The sequence below is a fragment of the Canis aureus genome, chromosome 23, assembly GCF_053574225.1.
Source record: "Canis aureus isolate CA01 chromosome 23, VMU_Caureus_v.1.0, whole genome shotgun sequence".
Taxonomy (NCBI): Eukaryota; Metazoa; Chordata; class Mammalia; order Carnivora; family Canidae; genus Canis; species Canis aureus.
In genome coordinates, this window is record NC_135633.1 from 18,602,048 (window position 1) to 18,622,923 (window position 20,876).

A 20,876-nucleotide genomic window follows, 5' to 3' on the forward strand; every position below is an offset into this window, starting at 1 on the left:
GGCGGGGCCTGGCGGCGGGCGAGGCGTGCGGGCCGGAGTGGAGCGGCGGCGGGGCGGCGGTGGGAAGAGCTCCTGGGCGCGGCCTCAACGTTCAAGGTCGTCTACAGCGTCTCACTGGGTGGCCCGGGGGGAAAGTCAGGTGGCCTTCTGTTGGGCTAAGGAATTGTAGGGAATTAGACACCTGCCCCCAGGCGCCTCTCTCAGCCCGGTCTGTATCTTGAGATGCCGCCCCTGCAAAAGCCCCTTTCGTGGGCTCAGCGGTTTAGCGCCGCCTTCGGTCCAGGTGGAGATCCTGGAGTCCCCGGATCGAGTCCCGCGTCGGGCTCCCTGCATGGAGCCTGCTTCTCCCTCTGCCTCTCTCTCTCTCCTTGTGTCTCTCATGAATAAATAAGTAAATCTTAAAAAAAAAAAAAAAAAAAACCAACCCTCTCGTTGGAGGAGATGGAGATGGGTAGGAGAATCCAAACTGTGCTGCTGCTGCCAGGGTGGCGCTTGTCGAAGAGTGTGGCCATGGGGCTGTGGCCCTCCGCCCGCAGGCAGCTGTTCAGGGCCGGGGGGTGGGGTGAGGGGTGAGGAGGGCGCCTGAGTTGTCCGTCCTCGGCCCCGAATCCCTCCAGGGCAGCTTCCTCACTCCTCCAGTGGCAAGTACGGACTCACACACTTTTGGAAGCCGCCTCTCTGGGGAGTTGGACGCACCTTTGCAGAAGAGTTGTGCCACATGTAAATGAGCTGTGCATCCTTCCCGCGCACCGCACTCCTGCACAGCTCTGGGTTACGTGATGGACCGTGTAGCCCAAGGTCTCACTGCTGATCAGTGGCGGCCACAACACGCTGCGCACAGCGGAGCATTGATGTTCAGGAAGAAGCACTTTACGGGTGACTGCTCGGTGGGGGTCACTTTAAGGCACACACGGAAATCTTCAATGCCGAGCGAGTCTCCGCAGAGGGCTCGATCAGCAGTTCTGCGCTCTCAGGATATTACTGCAACTTGTTTGCACTGTTGCTCATTTCCTGCTTTTCTCTCGCGGAAAGAAATTGAGTAGAAGTCTTCATTATCATTGGGATATTTTTCATTGTAGTGTAAAAGTATTCTAAAACTTTTAGAAGCTTTCCCTTCAATAATGCTTATCAAACGCCTCCTTCATTTTTTTTTAAGATTTATTTATTTATTCATGAGACACAGACTGAGAGAGAGAGAGAGGCAGAGACACAGGCAGGGAGAGAAGCAGGCCTCTCGCAGGGAGCCCGATGCGGGATTCGATCCTGAATTCCAGGATCACGATCTGAGCCGAAGGCAGGTGCCCAACCACCGAGCCACCCAGGTGTCCCCAAACGCCTCCTTCAGAACATAGTAGTTAACCGGTGCACAGGGTCCCCAATATAAGGTCTGGAGAGCTGAGTTTGAATTCAGTCTCTGCCACTTTTTTGCTGTGTGATTTCTGGGCAAACAAGTCACTTAAAATCTTTGAACTTCAGTTTTTCCTCTTCCTGATGTTCAGGAATACCAATCGTACCAACCTCCTGGATTGAACTTCTTGAGAGTGGGGCCGTATTTGTTTTGTTTAATGAGTTTAAGGTGCATCTAGTATTTCACTTGCCACAGAAAGGGCTAACAGATAGCTATTGAATGCAGTGAATTAGGAATCGGATTGCTGTAAGGATTTTGTGAGAGAATTCCTGGAAAATGCTTAGCACAATGCCTTGCAACGAGTAAGTACTCCGCAGATATAGCTAGCACTATAATGCCCCAAGCACTGTCCTAGGACTTGGGGAGAATAGAAAGTGGGTCAGGCTAAAGCAGAATAAAAAAAAAAATGAAGCTTATAAAATCTGTAGTGCTAGGAACCAAATATTAAAATTTTGTTCATAAACTGTTGCTTTTAAAAACAAATATTTGAGACAGAGCAAGCAAACACAAACAGGGGGAGTAGCAGATAGAGACTCCTCTCAGCAGGGAGCTGAGGACCCCGAAATCATGACCTGAGCTGAAGGCAGACTCTTAAGGGACTGAACCACCCAGGATCCCTTGGCTGTTACTATAAGATTGATATAAAGTGTTATGAAACTTAGAGGAGAAAGATCCATCTATGGTTCAGTTAGAGGGATCAAGAAAGGCTTTTTAGAGGAGGAGACATTTGAGCAAAGTCTTGAAGTATGGCCCAGGAATTAATAAGAGAAGAGATATTTAAAATACCTGATAACTGCTTTTATAATGAATGTGGTTGAGAGTGAGACAGAATTTGATTTGCTTTTTTTATTTATGGATTTCAAGATCCTGGCTCTATAATTTAGCTGAGTCTATGTAACTATGAACAGATTATTTAACCATTCTCTACCTCAGTTTTGTCATCTTTAAAATGAGAATAATATTGTATTCCTCATAGGGTTGTGAGGACCAAATAAATTAATACAAATAAAGTGCTTTGAATAGTACTTGACACATAGTAAATGCTCAATAAATATTAGCTAATATTATCTTAATGAGACCTCAGCCTTATTTTTCAATATGTCCTCACTTGCCTGATCCATACCTCACGTTACTTGGCCTTCTTCCCCAGGATTCTATTACCACTTCCCATGCCCAATTCCATTTCAGTTGAAGCATTACTTTCTTCTTATCAAGTCAACTTTTTAAAATCTTTTGCTACTTCCAGGTGCAACCTGTTTCCATGGCTTTTTTTTTTTTTTTAATATCGAGGTACTTATCCCAATCTGATTTAAATTGTACGTAGTTATGGTTCATTTTTTCCTAACAGCTTATGAACTCCTTGAAGGTAGAAATAGTTCCTAATTTGTTCCTAAATATCCAGGGCTTGGTAAGCAGTAGGTGTTCAATAAATATTTATTGAATTTACTGACCTAATCTTTTATTTAAATAGATCCATGTTAGGTCAGCTCTGGTGGTGCAACGGTTTAGCGCACCGCCTGCAGCCTGGAGTGTGATCCTGGAGATCCGATATCGAGTCCCACGTTGGGCTCCCTGCCTGGAGCCTGCTTCTCTCTCTGCCTCTCTCTGTCTCTATGAATAAATAAATAAAATCTTAAAAAAAAGATAAATAGATCCCTGTTAGACCAGATAAGAATTGTCTTCTTAAAAAAAAAAGTCTACCTTTTTTTTACTTTAGTGAATATAATGAATATTCAGTTATAAATAATTTTCCAGAATTTAACATTAGAAATATTTGGGAAAGAAGATGCTTGGAATGGAACTAAAGCCTAAAGACTGCCATGAAAGTAAATCATTGCATTTATTTTTATATTTGTATTTATACATGTCTCTTTTTTGGTATAATTTGAAGGATTGAACTGTAAACTACAGTGAGAATCTTTTTTCTCTTTTTTAAGATTGGATGGGAATAATGATGGAACCTGCCTACCATCAAGTCCTTTGTGGATCAAACACAGCCCAAGCCAGCTACTTCTTTAAATTTTTTTGTCTTGTTTTGGTTTTTTTTAGAGTGAGAGAGAGTGTGTGACTAGGGAGGGGCAAAGGGAGAAGGAGACAGAGTCTTAAGCAGGCTCCACACTCAGCATGGAGCCTGATGTGGAGCTCGATTTCACAACCCTGAAATCATGACCTGAGCTGAAATCAAGTGTCTGATACTTAGCTGAATGAACTACCCAGGTGCTCCCAAGCCAGGTACTCCTTAAAGCCACCAGTGAGACTTGGAAATGGAACAGCAAATAGAGGGAGGGCATATGATCAGAAATGTATCTGATCATCAGTGGAGAAAGAAAACTGTTCCTCTAAGTCTTCCACAATTTCTCTCTTCACCAGGATAGATATATTACAGAGAGCACGTAGACGTTGTCTAGGTTATATTTTGGGGAATAAGTGGGTTGAAGGACATTTATATTCCTGAAATCTGAGGAAAGAGATTGGTGCTGTATTTGGACTTCTTGAAAAGAAAAAAAAAACAAAAAACAAATTTAGTCTCTAGGGTCACAACCCGGGCCGAAGGTGGCACCAAACTGCTGAGCCACCCGGGTTGTCCCAAAAAACAAATTTAGTAAAGAACAAATGCAAGTATTTTTCTCTATGTGAAGAGGGCAAGAAAGGGTTAAAAGCCTATGATGTAAAAGTGGGTATCATGCCAGAGTTAGACAATGATTTATACTGTACATACCAGAGAATGTATAAATCATTTCATTTGACAGGTGGTATTTTTATTTCTTCAGCAGACTTAGGGAGCTTTAGAATCATTACAGCTTTGTAAAGTAGTATTATAGACTGAGTCATTAGATCATTCATTTTGCCTGATTACATCAACTCATTGGGTTTTTGGGGAATGAAAGAAACTCATTATCAAAATTGTCATCTTGATTATATAGATTAAAGAAAATGGATCAAAGTACTGAGAATTAGCTTTCACAACCTGTTAAGAAATTGGAAGTTAAAAAATTGATTGCAGAGCAAGAATGATTAGGAAAAAGTTTTGTCATTTAAAAAACTATCAGAGATTAAAGGCATGACAATTTTGGTCGATATAAATAGTAGGAATCCATGTGGAGTTTTTTTAAAAAAATGACTTTATTGAATTGAGGGATAATCTATATTACATTATACTTACCTGTTTTAAGTGTACAATTCAATAAATTTTAGTAAATTTATAGAATTTTGCAGACATCACCATGATCCAGTTTTGGAACATTTTCATTAACTGAAAAAGATCCCTGTGCCTACCATATGCAGTTAGTCTCAGTTCCCACCTCTAGGTCCACGCAACCGCTATTCTGTTCGCTATTTCTATAATTTTGCCTTTTCTAGGCAGTTTATATAAATGAATCACAATATGTGACCTTTTTTTGTCTGGCTTTCACTTACCATCATGTTTTTGAAGCTCATCCATATTGTAGCAGGTATCAGCAATTTATTCCTCTATATGACTGAATAATATTCCATTATATGAATATACTACATTTTGTTTATCCATTCACCAGTTGATAGCCATCTTAATTGTTTCCATTTGGGGACCATTATGAATAATGCTGCTATGAAAGATTGGATACAAGGCCTTGTGTGGATACAGGTTTTAATTTCTCTTGGGGAGATACTTAGGAGAGGAATTGATGAGTGATATGGTAAATGTATGTTTAACATTTTTAAGAAACTGCCAAACCGTTTTCTAAAGTGGCTGTACCATTTTACATTTCCACAAATGATGTCTGAAGGTTCCAGTTTTTTTTTTTAAGATTTTATTTATTCATAACAGACACAGAGAGAGAGAGGCAGAGACACAGGCAGAGGGAGGAGGAGGCTCAATGCAGGGAGCCCGACGCAGGACTCGATCCCGGGTCTCCAGGATCACACCCCAGGCCGAAGGTGGCTCTAAACCGCTGGGCCACCAGGGCTGCCCGGTTCGTTTTTCCACTCCTCCTCAATGCTTGTTATTATTTGTCATTTGAGTATAGTCATTCTAGTGGGTATGAAGTGCTATCTCGTGATTTTAATTTGCATTTTCTTAATGACTATTGATATTGAGCATGTTTTCTTGTAGTTATTAGGCATTCCTATTTCTTCTTTTGTGAAATGTTTATTCAAATCTTTTGTCCATTAAAAAAAAAGATTTTATTTATTTATTCACGAGAGACACACAAAAAGAGAGGCAGAGACACAGGCAGAGGAAGAAGCTGGCTCCATGCAGGGAGCCTGATGTGGGTGGGACTCGATCGCGGGTCTCCAGGATCACGCCCTGGGCTGAAGGCTGCACTAAACCGGGGCTGCTCTCTTTTGTCCATTTTTAAATTGGCTTGCCTTTTTTTTTTTTTTTCTTTTTTTTTTGAGTTATAAGAATTCTTGTTCCAAACAAGAATTCTTTATCAGCTGTGTGGTGTATAAGTGTTTTCTCCTGGTCTGTGTCATGTCTTTCATTTTCTTATTTGTGTTTTTCAAAACATAAACATCTTAAATTTCAATGAAGTCCATTTTCTTAATTTTTTTCTTTTATGGATTGTGCTTTTGGTAGGTAGGCAATCTTTGCCTAACCCAAGGTTATGTAAGAAGTTTGCCAAATGACCTGTGTACAGGTTGGGGAACACGACATCAAGTCTGCCATTACCTTTATTTTCTGTTGTGTGCAAGGTCTCGCATTCAGGCAGTGCACACCTAGGACATGTACATACTTTCCAGACCACCAAGGATATGTGATGTGAGTTTATCAAGGTCCGCTATGACTAGCTTGTTCCCTGGATCTTATTGTTAAATTTCTGGCTGGTCTGTTGCTCTTACCAATCAATACTGCAGTCTCAGCCAGCTGTGATGTTGATTTTTCCTGATTGTTTACTGCTTGTTTTCTGTCTTTTTTTTTTTAATTTTTTATTTTATTTATGATAGGCACACAGTGAGAGAGAGAGAGAGGCAGAGACACAGGCAGAGGGAGAAGCAGACTCCACGCACCGGGAGCCCGACGTGGGATTCGATCCCAGGTCTCCAGGATCGCGCCCTGGGCCAAAGGCAGGCGCTAAACTGCTGCGCCACCCAGGGATCCCTACTGCTTGTTTTCTAAGGTCACTTGTTTCCGATCATACCCTGAGCACCAAATCAAGTCATTGCCCTCCAGCAGCAGAACTGCTGGTTTTCATGGCTTGTCTTGTCTTAACACAACTACCGTGTTACGGTTGAGGTCGGGTATAGGAAGTGGAAAAAGTCTCTGAGGTCCCAGATGCCCACTTTTCTCACTAGAGTTTCAGCAGTTTTATTATTCATTTATTTTAAAAATAAATGCTTTTCAATCTGGTCCATTTCTGCCCCCCTCACCCCTCAACATTGCTGAATGCTTATTTGACAATTTTGTATAGTTTTATTGTTGCTTTGGACAGATGATTTACCAACCTCCTTACTCCATCATTCTGGAATTATCCTCTATGTAGAATTTTAATGTCCTAAAAATTGACACAGTATATCCTGACAGATGCAACAGCTTTTTAAAAACTAATATTTAGATCTTACTGTTCCTTCCAATTTTATCCTTCCTAGCCTTTTAAAATACGACTCTTGACTCTCAAGTTTACTTTTATGTATTCTTTTAGGATGAAATTTATATTTATTCTTTCTATCAGTATTTATTTGTTCAGTGGTCATTTATTAAGTCTGTTCTGTATTTCCATTTCAGGAAGCTCTCACAAGTCAAGTAGGAAGCCAGATTTCCAGGGTGAGAATTATAACAGTTTTAGAGTAAAGTTTAGTTATATGCTCTGGTCTGTAGTAAGTTTTCCTAATTATAATTATAGGTGTATTCCATTTTAAGAAATAATAGAAATATATTTAAAAATGTAAGTGATAATAGGGTGATTATATTACTTAAAATATGCTGTTTACACTCAGATATTTGTTATCCTTCAGTTTTGTGACTTTTTTCCAGTCACACACCATCCTCTTCATATTGTGGAGAGAAGAAAAATTTATCTACACACAAAGTTTCTGTATGTTTTTTTCCCTGTGAGGTCTAATCGTAACTATGGCAAAGATGTCCTGTTTGGGTGGGAGGGAGCAAACTGGGGTGAAATTGGAAGTTAGGTCTGGTGGCTGTAGATTATTAAGAAGGACGCCAAAGTTGAGGTGGCTCACATTATTATCTGAACTTACTTGATTAAAGGGAAATGTGTGGCAGGGAGAGAGGTATGTCACCTTTCATATAACTTTGTTCCTTGGGTCAGGGAAATTTCACTCTATCATGGACTGGGCAAGATTGAACATAGGTGAGTGAGGCAGAGGATAACTTTCAGTATGAGAAAGGAGGAAAAGAAGATGGGTGGTTGAAATTGTAGCCAAATAGAACAAGCAGGCTTGTGGAGAGAGGAAGCACAACAGGGTCAACTAGGCTTGACACGGACCAGAGATTTCTCCAGCTAACCGTAGGTGTTCTGAGTCAACAACTAGATCCTTATCATCCTTTTTGCCATCCTTATCATCCTTATTTTAAGAAAATAAAAGTCAGGTGAGGCCAAAGGATTATTTTAGTAAATATAATAATTGGATTTGGAAGTCCATTATCTGATGCATAGCACAGACAGAGGGAAATGTACTAGAAAATGTTTCAGACTAATTGATTTTGGAGTGGTCCTCTGACTAATCTTTGAGCTAATTTTTGTACTAACATCTCATTTTATAAGTCCTAGCTTGGTCTCAATGCTAGCACTTATAAAATGAGATGTTAAAACAAAAATTAAGATAATGGATGTGAAGTATTTTGAAAAGTGCATTGCTATATAAATGTAAGAAAATATCATTATAAAATGCTAAAATACTAACAGCTGCTGCTAAATGAAAACTTCTTGTAAGCTAAAGCTTCACCAAAATCATAATGAAAATTAATGGAAAGATAAGGCTTAATATATCACAGATTTCAACAAACTTGTATTGAGTCTATGCTTGCTGAAGTGGTGAGGTTCATGTGTGTTAAAAGTGAAGACAGATCACTTCATTGCATAGATCCTATAGATACCATAATTTAAAAATCCTTTTCTGCTTATTGTGTTTATGATGCTAGTTTAAACTCAGCACATGTGCTTTGTATGAATCTAAAGGAGATTTTTCCAAAAAAAGATGATGGTCTGTTTATCTAGGCCCTCCAAAAGCATTTCCTGCCAGGCAGTTGACATGTAGCCTTGGCACAATTTCAGAAAACTATTTGCTTCTGTTTACTCTTCCAGATACAGCATCTCCTAGGAATTGAGATGAGGAATCTCCTTTAACTCTTTTAAATTTTAGAAGCATATTTTATATAACACTTTGAGTCTACTCTTAATACAATGAAAATTCTTGTGTCTTTAAATTCTTTTAAAAAATGCATCTGTTTTAGTAATTCACTAGCAGAGACGTCAAAGCCTTAAAGTGAGTTAACCCAATGTAATTAGATATTCTTTTCCCATAAGATTAATCATGGGATAATTGTTAATATTTTCAAAATCCTTCATTAAGAAACAGACCCACTGTTGAATTTCTTCTGAAGAGTATGTTCTACTTGGTTTACTTATAATATTTTTCTTTTTCTTTTCATATAACATTTTCGAAATATTTTGTGAAGTGAGGTAGATACTATATTTAAAAAATAAATTACTCAAAACTTTTATTTCTTTGAGGGACTAAATTTGTTTCTAAATGTTTTTAATACTCATTACATAGTTAGGAATACAGGAGCATATTATAGTTTTATTGTGATCCCAGAATGCATGTTATTTCAATTAAATATAAATATCTTTAAGAGAATGTGATGGCAAATGTATTAATTTAAAGGTGAGAAATCTAGAATACAGAAAGATACAATAACTTGAGATACTGCAGTTAAGTATGAGCGAATTTAAGTCTTCTTGTTCTGATCCGAAATCAGAACAAGGCTGTGAATCAGAACACGATGACTTCTGAGTGGCAAGGATTAGAGTAAGCAACATATCAGAGACAAAGAGTATAAGAGATTGTCATATAACACCAATGGAAAGGGTAAATAGGGAACGATAAGCATATGTCCAAGGTTTGGAGGCTCAAATTCAAGGTCTGCCTTGATACTCTGGACAACACAGGTCCCTCATTTCCCACCCTCCCTTTCTCTCTGTAATTTACAAGGTTTCAGGCATAGTTGGAAGACATGGCCCTGCTTCTACACAACTGATACTGAAGGCTTATGTGTTGAGATGAATGGCTCCCTGCATTAAGGGAATCAAAAGTCAACATAGTCCAGAGTCCAGAGAGTTCTGTCTTAGGGGCTGGAGTTATGAGGGCAAAATGATTCAGCAAAGCTGGGGTCACCACTGGTACCATGCACAAAGAGTTATCTTGGTCTTGTGAATTGGTGACATTGGTCCCTTCAATGACTTCTTATCTCTGTCTTGAAACCATGTTGACTCCCAGACTGCCTGGCCCAGAAACAATCTGATTACCAGCTGACGGCCTCAGCTCAATCCTGTGAATCTATACCAGCTTAGTTTTTAGAACTTCCAGCTATATATTCCAGAGGAGTAAAGAATAGGAAATCCAGAGTTGGTTTGAAACAAGCAGAATGACTGAGATAATTCTGTTAGGAAACTAGTAATACTGTCCTCGCAGAGACCTGCCTCGTCCTCACCTCCACTGCACTGCCTGTCACAGAGTAGGTCCTTAACAAATATTGGTTGAATATCAAATTATTGCAGGGACCTGCAAGTGATGAAAGTAACTTGATGGGAGAAAGAATGAGAGAGTTACTCCTGACATAGGCACAGAGCCTGAATGCAGCTTTCAGGTGTGAGAAAGATGGAAGTGCTCAGCTATTTGGGATGTCCTAGAAGTAAACTAAGGCACAAAGAAATTATTGACATATCCAGTTCTATAGAGCCATCTAGGGCAGCATTAGAAATTAACCAAGTGTCTTTGTTCTTAGATTTATGCTGTGCACACTAAACAAATGGTTTGTAAAGATTCAAAACAGTGCTTAGGCTAGCAAAAAAAATTTCTTTAATTAATATAAAGTTTGAGTAAGTGAAATTTTAAAGATGATGGAATCTAATTGATAACTTCCTTACTCTTTAACCTGCAGATAATCTCCCTTTTTAAAGTGTTGATTATACTAGTGATTATGCAGAGAAGAAGCCTGTGATGAAAATGTGGTATAAAATTGTGTTCTTTGTTCAGCAAGTTAAAACAAGCTGGTCTGTAAGCAATTATTATCTTCATCAAAATTCCTAGCTCTAATGTTTTGGCTTCATTGGCCCAGCACGTATGCCTTCTCAAACAATTGGATGGATTTAAAACACTTATGAGATGTTTGTGCTTATATCTTAACATAGCATCAGTTCAACAGGAAAAGAAAAAAAATGTAAGATTTGGCATTTGGGCATGGTTTTAAAAAGAAAATCAAACCAAAACTAAAGTAAACAAAAAGCCCATAACAGCGCTTAAATCCCTGTATACGAATGAACATTCTTTATTCAGCCTTGTAATGCCCTTAAGTAGCTGAGCAGTAGTTAGTATTCAGGAGTGTCTTTCTGCTCCTTATTCTTTAATCACTTAACATTTCTGGAAAAAATTACCATTTTTATATGGATGATACATTTTAAAGAAATCTCTTTTTGCCTTTTTTATTTTATTTTTGGTATTCCAAACAACAAATATATTCTGTATTCTAAGGAACTGTTCAGGTGCCTGCTTGAGTTAGCAGATGATTTATAAATAAATTAGCTTTTTAAATTCTGAATTTGCATATGTGTAAATGACTACGAAGAATGTGCCTTTGGATAAGATTTGGAATGTTTATTTAAAAAACAATCATCTTTTAAGATTAAAAGTATCCACAGGTGCGCTTATGTAACTTTTCCTAGTGGGTTAGGTTTCTGGTTACATTCTTTACTTAGCTAATGATTACATAGTCAAATATTTATGCTCTATATTCTTTTGAAACTACTGTTGGGGCGCCTCGGTGACTCAGTCGGGTAAGTACTCAACTCTTGGTTTCAGCTGAGGTCAGAATCTCTGGGTCTTTGAGATTGAGCCCCAAGTAGGGCTCTGTGTTCAGTGGAGAGTCTACTTGTCCCTCTCCCTTTCCCTCTTTCCCTCCACCTCTCCCCATGCACTGCCCTTCTGCCCCTCTACTCTCATGCACTCTCTCTGTCTCTAAAATACATAAATACATAAATACATAAATACATAAATAAATAAATAAATAAATAAAATCTTTATAAAAACCCAGAAATTACTGTAATATAACAGTTATTAATTGGGTAATTACCATTTACTAGATGTTGAAGATGGGTACGCCTTCAAGAGATACATATTCTAAAAAAAAAAAAAAAAAAAAAGAGATACGTATTCTAGAAGAATCAACAAATTGGGTTATGGTGAACAATACTCAGGAATAGGTGTTATGGGCTATGAATTGTGCCTTGCGTGTACAGAGAGGGAGTAATTCATTTTCCCTGGAGGTAGGAGAAGTCTTTACCGAAGAGGTGATAGGAGAAGTCTTTACTGAAGAGGTGACCTTCGAATTGGGTCTATCAAAAGTATTAACTTTCTTGACATTTTCGGGAAATGACAAGTTATTTATGAGATTGGAGCATAGACTGCCTGAAGCCAGTGATAAGATATAAAGTTTGATAGAAGAGCTAGAAGGAAAAATATACAAGATTTCCCCATCAGGTAGGAGAAAAGACAATGAGATGAACAATTAAGAGATCCAGGAGGTCTAACATATAAATAGGAGTTCTAGAAAGAGAAATTAGAGAAAATTAGAGGAGGAAATTAATAAAAATAAATAAGAACATTTATTGGAACTAAATAAAGGATATAAGCCTCCATATCAAAAGGCCTACTATGTGCCTTAGAACAGTGTTAGAGGGCAGCCTGGGTGGCTCAGCGGTTTAGTGCCGCATTCAGCCCAGGTCCTGATCCTGGAGACCTGGCCCGGGATAGAGTCTCACGTCGGGCTCCCTGGATGGAGCCTGCTTATCCCTCTGCCTATTTCTCTGCCTCTCTCTCTCTCTCTCTTCTGTGTCTCTCTCGAATAAATAAATAAAATCTAAAAAAAAAAAAAAAAAAAAAAAAAAAAAAGGGCATCCTTAGCTGCAATATTAGAAAGGATGTGTCCAATGCCTTCTAAAATCTGAATTGGGGGTGCCTGGGTGTACCAGTTGGTTGAGTGTCTAGCTCTTGGTTTTGGATCAGGTAATGATCTCAGGGTTGTGGGGTCAAGCCCCATGAAAGGCTCCACACTTAGTGCAGTTTGCTTGAGATTCTCTCCTTCTCCCACCCCTTCTTCCCCTCTCCCTACTAGCATGCTTTTGTGCTTATGTGTGCTCTCTCTCTCAAATAAGTATCTGAAAAAAAACTTAAAAAAGGTAAAATCTAAATCAAAAATATTTTTTACCTAGAATTCAATATCCAGCTAAACTGTCAGTCCAGTGGGAGAATAGTTTGAAATCATTTTCAGCCTTGCCAAGTATCAAAACAATTTTTACGTCCTATGCACCCTTTCTCAGAAAACTATTGGAGTAGGTGCTTACAAAAGGGATAGAAAGGGGGCACCTGGGTGGCTCAGTCAGTTAAGTGTTTGACTTGATCTCAGGGTTGTGAGTTCAAGCCCCACATTGGACTCCATGCTGGGTGTGGAGGCTATTTAAAAAAAAGGGTAGAAAAAGAAAGAGGAAGACATGAGATGCAGGAAACAGAAGATCCAACAGAGTGGAGGTTATTCTTTGAAAGGAATAGGGAAGAAAGCATAGGAAAGGACATAGGAGAGGAATGTTGAGGGAATCACACCTTTGCTTTTTCAGCGGTAAAGGCAAGCCACCTGGTGATAGTAATTAGTTAGAAGTTTTGAAAATATACAGGCTTGGAACAATTGCTATGGAAAGCAAGAAAAGAATCTAAATCACTAATAATAGTAAAAAGGATTGTTGAGCAGTAGTCAGTATTGGGAGGAGGTTTATAGTGAAGCCTGTCCCTTTGCTTTGCACCTTTCAGTAGGGTTTCAGAAATGATAAGGTACTTTTTGTCATTCAACTTCAACGCTATTTATCAGAGATCTTTTTCCTGAGATACTCTGAAGATTTGTTTTTACAAAACTGAATTTTGGTTGGCAAAAGATCTGTTTCTTCACGATATCAGAATCTGCATGCTACGGGTGCCTGGGTGGCTCAGTCAGTTAAGCATCTGCCTTCAGCTCAGGTCACGATCTCAGGGTCCTGGGATGGAGCCTCACGGCAAGCTCCCTGCTCAGCCGGGAGCCTGCTTCTCCCTCTCCCTCTGCTCCTCCTCCTGGCTCATTCTCTCTCCCTCTCTTTCTCTCTCAAATAAATAAATAAAATCTTAAAAAAAATAATCTGCCTTCTGGAAAGCTGAGGCTCTTAATAAATCACATTTGGTAGTAAATCATACACACACACACACACACACAAGTTTAGAGTGACAGCTTCCAATGCATCTGTAACCCAGACTTTGAGCCCTTAAATCTTGGCTCTTGAAGTCTTGATGACTTGAAAGTTGGTTGATGAGTTAAATACTCAGTGAGGAGGAAGGAACTAAAGACAGAATGGAATGCAAGTTTATCCTGCAGGAAAAGAAAAGAGGAAAGAAAGGAGAATAAGATAAATGTGAGTGCTGGGAAGAAGTTGGCTGTTCCAGAGACTGAGGATGGCTTTGTCCTCTGACTCTAGTATGTCAGCCATGTTCCCTAGCCTATTAATGATGCTGGGGTAGGCTACCACTTAGCAATAGAGTAGACACATACAAACTGTCACTCCCATCTTTCTGATGTTCAAATTTTCAAAGTCATAGCTATGACTATTCAAATGTTAATATGAGTAACCTTTTCATAACTATTTTAACAGAAACTCCCTAAGTATTTATCATTACAATTGTCAAGAAAATATTCTTTTTTTAAAAGATTTTATTTATTTATTCATGAGAGACACAAAGAGAGGCAGAGACATAGGCAGAGGGAGAAGCAGGCTCCATGCAGGGAGCTAATGTGGGACTCGATCCCGGGACTCCAGGATCATGCCCTGGGCCCAAGGCAGGTGCTCAACTGCTGAGTCACCCAGGTATCCCAAGAAAATAATTATTCTACTATACTATTTATTTGAATCTGCTAAGTATGTAATATTGGTCATTACTGAACTAGTTAGTAGACATCTTCTCCTTGACTCTAACCTGTAGTCTAGAATCTCCCAAGAACTTTTTTCAGTTATGAGTGTCTACACCCTACCTCTGGAGATGCTGAATCAGAATCTCTAGAGATATCCTGGACTACAGAATTGCATTTTTACAAACTCCTCAGATGATTTTTCTCCCGAGAACACATATTTTATTGTTTATAGAAATATAAATGAATTGAAAGACGACTAGAGTTCTCAGGGGATTTCTGATGAACATCAGGCTGAAGACTACCTTTGTTTCCAACTTACTCTGTGCACTGCATCCAGAATTATTTTCCTCAAATGCGCATCATGTTACTCTTTTCCTCAAAAACATGGTCTCTCCATTCCCTTTAGAGTAAGATTCAAATTTCTTAGTATTGCTTTTCTGGCCTTCCTGTGTCAATCAGAATAGGTTTAGCTTACACTGCAGTAACAACCCCTGAAATTTCAGTGGCTTAAGACAATAAAAGTCTATTTCATACTCATACAACATGTTTGGCATTAGTGGCCTATTCTGCCCCATTGTCTTACATGGCTTTAGAGTTTTCTGGTTAGAGAAGAGAGGCATACACATCTCTTATTCTTTTTGTTTGTTTGTTTGTTTAAGGTAGGCTCCACACCCAACATGGGGCTTACACTCAGACCCTAAGAGCAAGAGTCATATGCTCTACTGACTGAAGCAACCAGGAGCCCCTACATTCATTCTTAAATACTTTGGCCTGGAAGTGACACGTGTCATTTTTGTTCACAGCCTGTTGGTTAGAAAGTCATATGGCCCTCCTAACTGCAGGGTGAATGGAACATATAAACTTCTGGGACTGGGAAAAATATTAGTAAGCATTTGTTGTATCTACCACAGACCCATATCTACATTTTTTTTAAAAAGTTGAGGTGGACTTCGTATAAGTTCATAAAAATTAACCATTTAAAAATTTACAGTTCAATGACATTAATTATATTCATGATGTTGTGCAACCATCACTTCTGTCTAGTTCCAAAACGTTTTCATCACCCTCAAAGGAGACCCCATACCCATTTCTCTCTCCCTCTAGCCCCTGGCAACCCTAATCTTTTTGGCTCTATGGATTTACCAATTTTGGATGGCACGTATAAATGGAATCACATAATATGTGACCTTTTGTGTCTGGCTTCTTTCACTTGTATAATGTTTTCCAAGTTCATCCATATTGTAGGATCTATCAGTACTTCATTCCTTTTTATAGCCAAATAATATTTCATTATCTGAATACACTACATTTTATTTATCAAGTTGTCTGTTGATGGACACTTGGGTTGTTTCTACCTTTTGTGAATAGTACTATGAAAATTCATATAGAATCTATCCAAAAAAAAGAATCTGCATGCTGGAAAGCTGAGGCTCTTAATAAATCACATTTGGTAGTAAATCACATACACACGTGCACACGCACACACACATGCATACACACACACACACACACACACACACAAGTTTAGAGTGACAGCTTCCAATGCATCTGTAACCCAGATTTGAGCCCTTAAATCTTGGCTCTTGTGATGACTTGAAAGTTGGATATATATCCAGTTGGATATATATATATATATATCCAAATTATTTATTTGGATACCTGTTTTCAATCCTTGCAGTGTATACCTAGTACTGGAATTGTGGGGTTATATGGTAGTTCTATGTTTACCTTTTTGAGGAACCGCTAAATTATTTTCCACCTAATCTGTCTTCTTAGCCTCTGTTACTCTAGTTAAATGAGAAGCAGTCATTATTCTTAAAGTTAGTATTGCATAGCTCAGGCAATCCCTTTGCTTAAGTGACTTACTCTCTTTTATTCCACATGATGTCAAAACAGTTTTTTGCAAATGTTTAATAAATTTTTGTTGAGTGAATAAAGAAACAAAGAGCTATAGCTATTTTTTCCCTCATTTTCTATAGGTTCATTTTTTTTTTTGGAAGTAATATGGAAAATGATCGAAGGTATCACATTCTCACAATTCTTATTTCAGGGATGCTTTTTTGGGTGAAATTCAGTGAACTTTAGGGACAAAGATAAATCATCCTGTAATCTGGGGATATTTGATTAAAACTGATGTCATTTAAAAAAGATCAAGAACTAGTGTTTCAAATCAGCAAATATTTAGACCTTACTTTCTTCCAACCAAAAATTATCTTCAAGCCTCCGAGAGAAGGAAAAAGGACCATTTGGCAATAGATAAACTGAGGAGACCTTCCAGCCTTTTGAGCCTTTTCTTGTTTCCCGTCCATCTAAAGAGCAGCTGGTATTTCATCTTATTCTTTATTCTCTTCCAGGTCCAGCCTGCCCAGCATCATCAGTCTAGCTATCCTAATATTTGCTTTAAATAAATAATAAATAGCCTGGTATTTGGAATAAAACCCCAAATGGCATTACAGAACAAAAAATAAATAGATCTAGGTCAGAGCAACCTGGGTGGCTCAGTGGTTTAGCGCTGTCTTCAGGCGTGATCCTGGAGACCCGGGATTGAGTCCCACATTGGGCTCCTTGCATGGAGCCCGTATCCTGTGTCTCTCATGAATAAATAAATAAAATCTTAAAAAAAAATGGATCTAGGTCAGATTGGACCTTTTTGCAAGCTGATTATAGGAAAAAAAACTTGATTTTATCTATCTCTCATGCACTTAGGAAGGGGGGTAGTGAAAGGCACTGCAAGGTATTCTGTGGAGGAAACAGATTCTACTCTGAACAAGAGGGTAAGTGAAACAGTTCGCTTCAGTTAGCCCTTCAATACTTTAAAAACTTCTTCCTCCTCCTCCTCCTCTCCTTCCCCTTCCCCTTCCTCCTCCTCCTCCTCCTCCTCCTCCTCCTCCTCCTCCTCCTCCTCCTCCTCCTCTCTCTTCTTCTTCTTCTTCTTCTTCTTCTTCTTCTTCTTCTTCTTCTTCTTCTTCTTCTTCTTCTTCAAGGGAGAGAGAGGGTAGAGAGGGGCAAAGGGAGAAGGAGAGAGAGAGTCTCAAGCAGGCTCCATGCCCAGCGCAGAGCCCAATGTGGGGCTTGATTTCACAATCTGGAGATCATGATCTGAGCTGAAATCAAGAGTTGGATGTTTAATGGACTGAGCCATGCTGGTGCCCCCTTTTTAATTTTTTTTTTGAGAGAGAGAAAGAAAAAGAATACTTTAATAAATTAATAACTTATTTGTAGCTTTATGTTAAAATCCTAATTATAACACTTAAAATAATAACCACTGAGAAATTTCTTTTTCTTTTAAAGATTTTATTTATTTATTCATGAGAGACATAGAGGCAGAGACATAGGCAGAGGGAGAAGCAGGCTCCCATGGGGAGCACAATGTAGGACTCTATCCCAGAACCCCAGGATCACGCCCTGAGGTGAACGAAGGTAGATGCTCAATCACTAAGCCACCCAGGTGTCCCAATCACTGAAATTCAAATGAGATTTACTATCTTGACAAAAATAACATATATCTTAAAACATATGGTTCTTAAGGTCTTTATTAATAACTTTGTAATTTATATTAATTATTCCTATCAGGACTACTAAGTTACTTTTCCTTCTTAAATTCTATGCATATATAAATATAATCGTTCTTAGATTCCAAAAGAAAATTTTTCAGAGAAAAATGTCTACTGTCTTTGGAGAGTTTCACTGTCAGTCTGTTAACACAGTAACAGAAGGAACTATTCATTGGAGGGTTTGTTTAAGAAAAACATAAAAAGGAAGTTATTTACAAACAGATGTGGCATTTCATAACCACATCTGCATGTTAACCAGCATTGCTCGCTGAAGCTATTTGTAGTCTGGAGTTGTGCATCGTAATACTTGTAAGCAAACTGAAGATTGCAATTCTGTTAATCCTACCTGTGGACTGGAGTAGAGGGTGAATCCTTAGCCTTGCTCTAGAGTGGTGATTCTTATCTTTTTTTGAGAATACAAATCTCTTTAATAATCTGTTACAGGGTAGGGACCTCTTCTCCCCAAAATGCATTGTGCATGTATAAATAATTGTGCATTCCCTTTGAATATCTCTGGAAGAATATACAAGAAACTATAATGATTGCCTGAAGAGAGGGCAATTGGAGGACAAGAGAGGCAAGGAAGACTCTGTATATTCTTTTATACTGTTTTTTGTTTCCAACCAGGTACATATCTTACATGGATATCTATATATTTTAGTGTGTTTTTAAGGTCACAGTGTCAAAAAAATTTTGCACACAATTTGAGGTTCTGTGCTTCTTATTCCCTACAATTAAAAAAACTAGGTAGCTTTTAACAGAATATACAGTGAGCCAGTTGTTATGGATTATTTTACTTGATTACAAAATATAGAAATGTAATCAATAGTTTCAGTAGCCTATTAGTGCCACCGTATTTGTATAACAAAACATGTTGATTCCTCAATAATATGTTTTAAAATCTTGTTAAACTTTGGTTAGTAGGAATTATTTTTTTAAACATTTAGTTTAAGGATTTTTTTCTCTTAGAGGTGGGCTGTAAAGGCAACTGTGCCTAAGGAAGTTTGCTTATTATGAGGGGAAGAGCTATATTATGTTTCAATTCATGTAATATCTTGCTTGATTCCTTTTGGGATGCCTGTGTGAGTGTGTGGTGAGAGAGGGGCTTTCCTCTAAGGGAAAATTGGCCTATGTAGAACTGACAGAGAGCTTACAATTAATTTAGTGTAGTGTTTCTTAACCTCGGAGATTCTAATTCAGTAGGTCTGGGACTAGAGCCAGAATCTGTATTTCTGACAAGCTTCTTAGATGATTTCCAAAGGGCTCTCAGCATCAGGAACTAGTGGTCCAGTATGCTCTAACGCTGTACTGATTGCAAAAACCAGTTACAAGCATTCATACTACTACTGTTACCTTTTTTTTTTTTTTTTAAGATTTTATTTATTCATTCATGAAAGACACAGAAAGAGGCAGATACATAGGCAGAGGGAGAAGCAGACTCCCTGCAGGGAGCCTGATTCCGGACTCGATCTCAGGAGCCGGGGATCACGACCTGTGCCAAAGGTAGATGCTCAACCACTGAGCCACCCAGGTGCCCCTACTGATGTTGCATCTATGTGACTGTAAGCCACATTTGCCTTTTGAGGGTCTTGGAAAAGAGGAAAGTAAAAAGCCAAAGGGAATGACAAGGTCATCCCTTTTAAGTCATGGTAGCTACTTCTGAGTCATGCTGGGCTTCTGGAGATTACAGATCAGAGTTGTTTTATGTTGAAGCTGGCTGTAAGTCTTAAAGGTTATAGAAAAAGTTCAAGGGTAAATATGGGGTGCTTTAGAAATGAGGTTCTACTCAAATGTAGGGGGAATGAAAAGCAGGATTGGATTAAATAGTATTTGTTGAGGTTATGGAGTAATAATTAGTAATTAGTTTCTCTAAAAGACATTTTAGGATAATTTCAATCTTTAGCACTTAAGGTTAGCTATTTAAGCAAAATGTACTATTTTTATTAATAATTTAAAAAAATGAAATGATATGTGGAAAAGTTTGCCCTAGAAAACTTAAAGGTGATTTGGGCCACCATTCTTGCCCACTTGCCTACTTTAGAGAAACCTGGTTCTTTGGATCATGAAGCATAAATGAGCCCCCCATTGCCCCTTTGATTAAGACCACTTAGAGGGATCCCTGGATGGCACAGCGGTTTAGCGCCTGCCTTTGGCTCAGGGCGTGATCTTGGAGACCAGGGATCAAGTCCCATGTCGGGTTCCCGGTGCATGGAGCCTGCTTCTCCCTCTGCCTAATGTCTCTGCCTCTCTCTGTGTGTGTGACTATCGTAAATAAATAAAAATTAAAAAAAAAAAAGACCACTTAGAATATTATAGGCAGAGTACATTACATGGGAGGAAATAATTGCTTCATGAGTACTAGACCTGCAAACCTGAAAGACTTCCTCAAAAATCTTAACCACTTTGTCCCTCAAAGAATAATAATATTAAAAAAAAAAAAAACACCCAAGCAAAATCTATGAACCAGAAAACCCAAACTACTCACTATGTTTAAGTGCAGGATTTAAAATAGAAAAAGGAAGTAAAGTCCATCTCTGTGATGTCAAGTGCTATTTTGGTATATAACAAAATAGTTGAATCATAAGTCCCTCAAAGTTAAAATATTAAACAGACTCTTAGCTATAAGATGTGTTGCCAGGCATCTGTATGGAATATAACCATGTAATCAGAGCATATTGTATTTCTCCACACAAAGAGAAGCAAAGCTACTGCTTCTAAAGATTAGGAAACTTTCATTAGACTGACAGAAGACAGTACAGAGGAAATGGCT

The 20,876-nt window shown here is 38.6% G+C and overlaps 1 protein-coding gene across 4 annotated transcripts in view; it reads left to right on the top strand.

The window, feature by feature from the left end:
- The first annotated feature begins 30 nt into the window (after positions 1–30).
- DENND2B (DENN domain containing 2B) overlaps positions 31–20,876 on the top strand; it is a 169,938-nt gene continuing 149,092 nt past the window's right edge. For 2 of the 4 annotated variants that reach the window (XM_077866553.1, XM_077866555.1), the window contains exons 1-3: positions 31–96; positions 6,335–6,507; positions 7,113–7,151. The gene's annotated coding sequence lies outside the window, so the exon portion shown is untranslated. The remainder of the gene's footprint in view (positions 97–6,334; positions 6,508–7,112; positions 7,152–20,876) is intronic. The other 2 variants (XM_077866560.1, XM_077866558.1) reach the window with 2 other exon arrangements.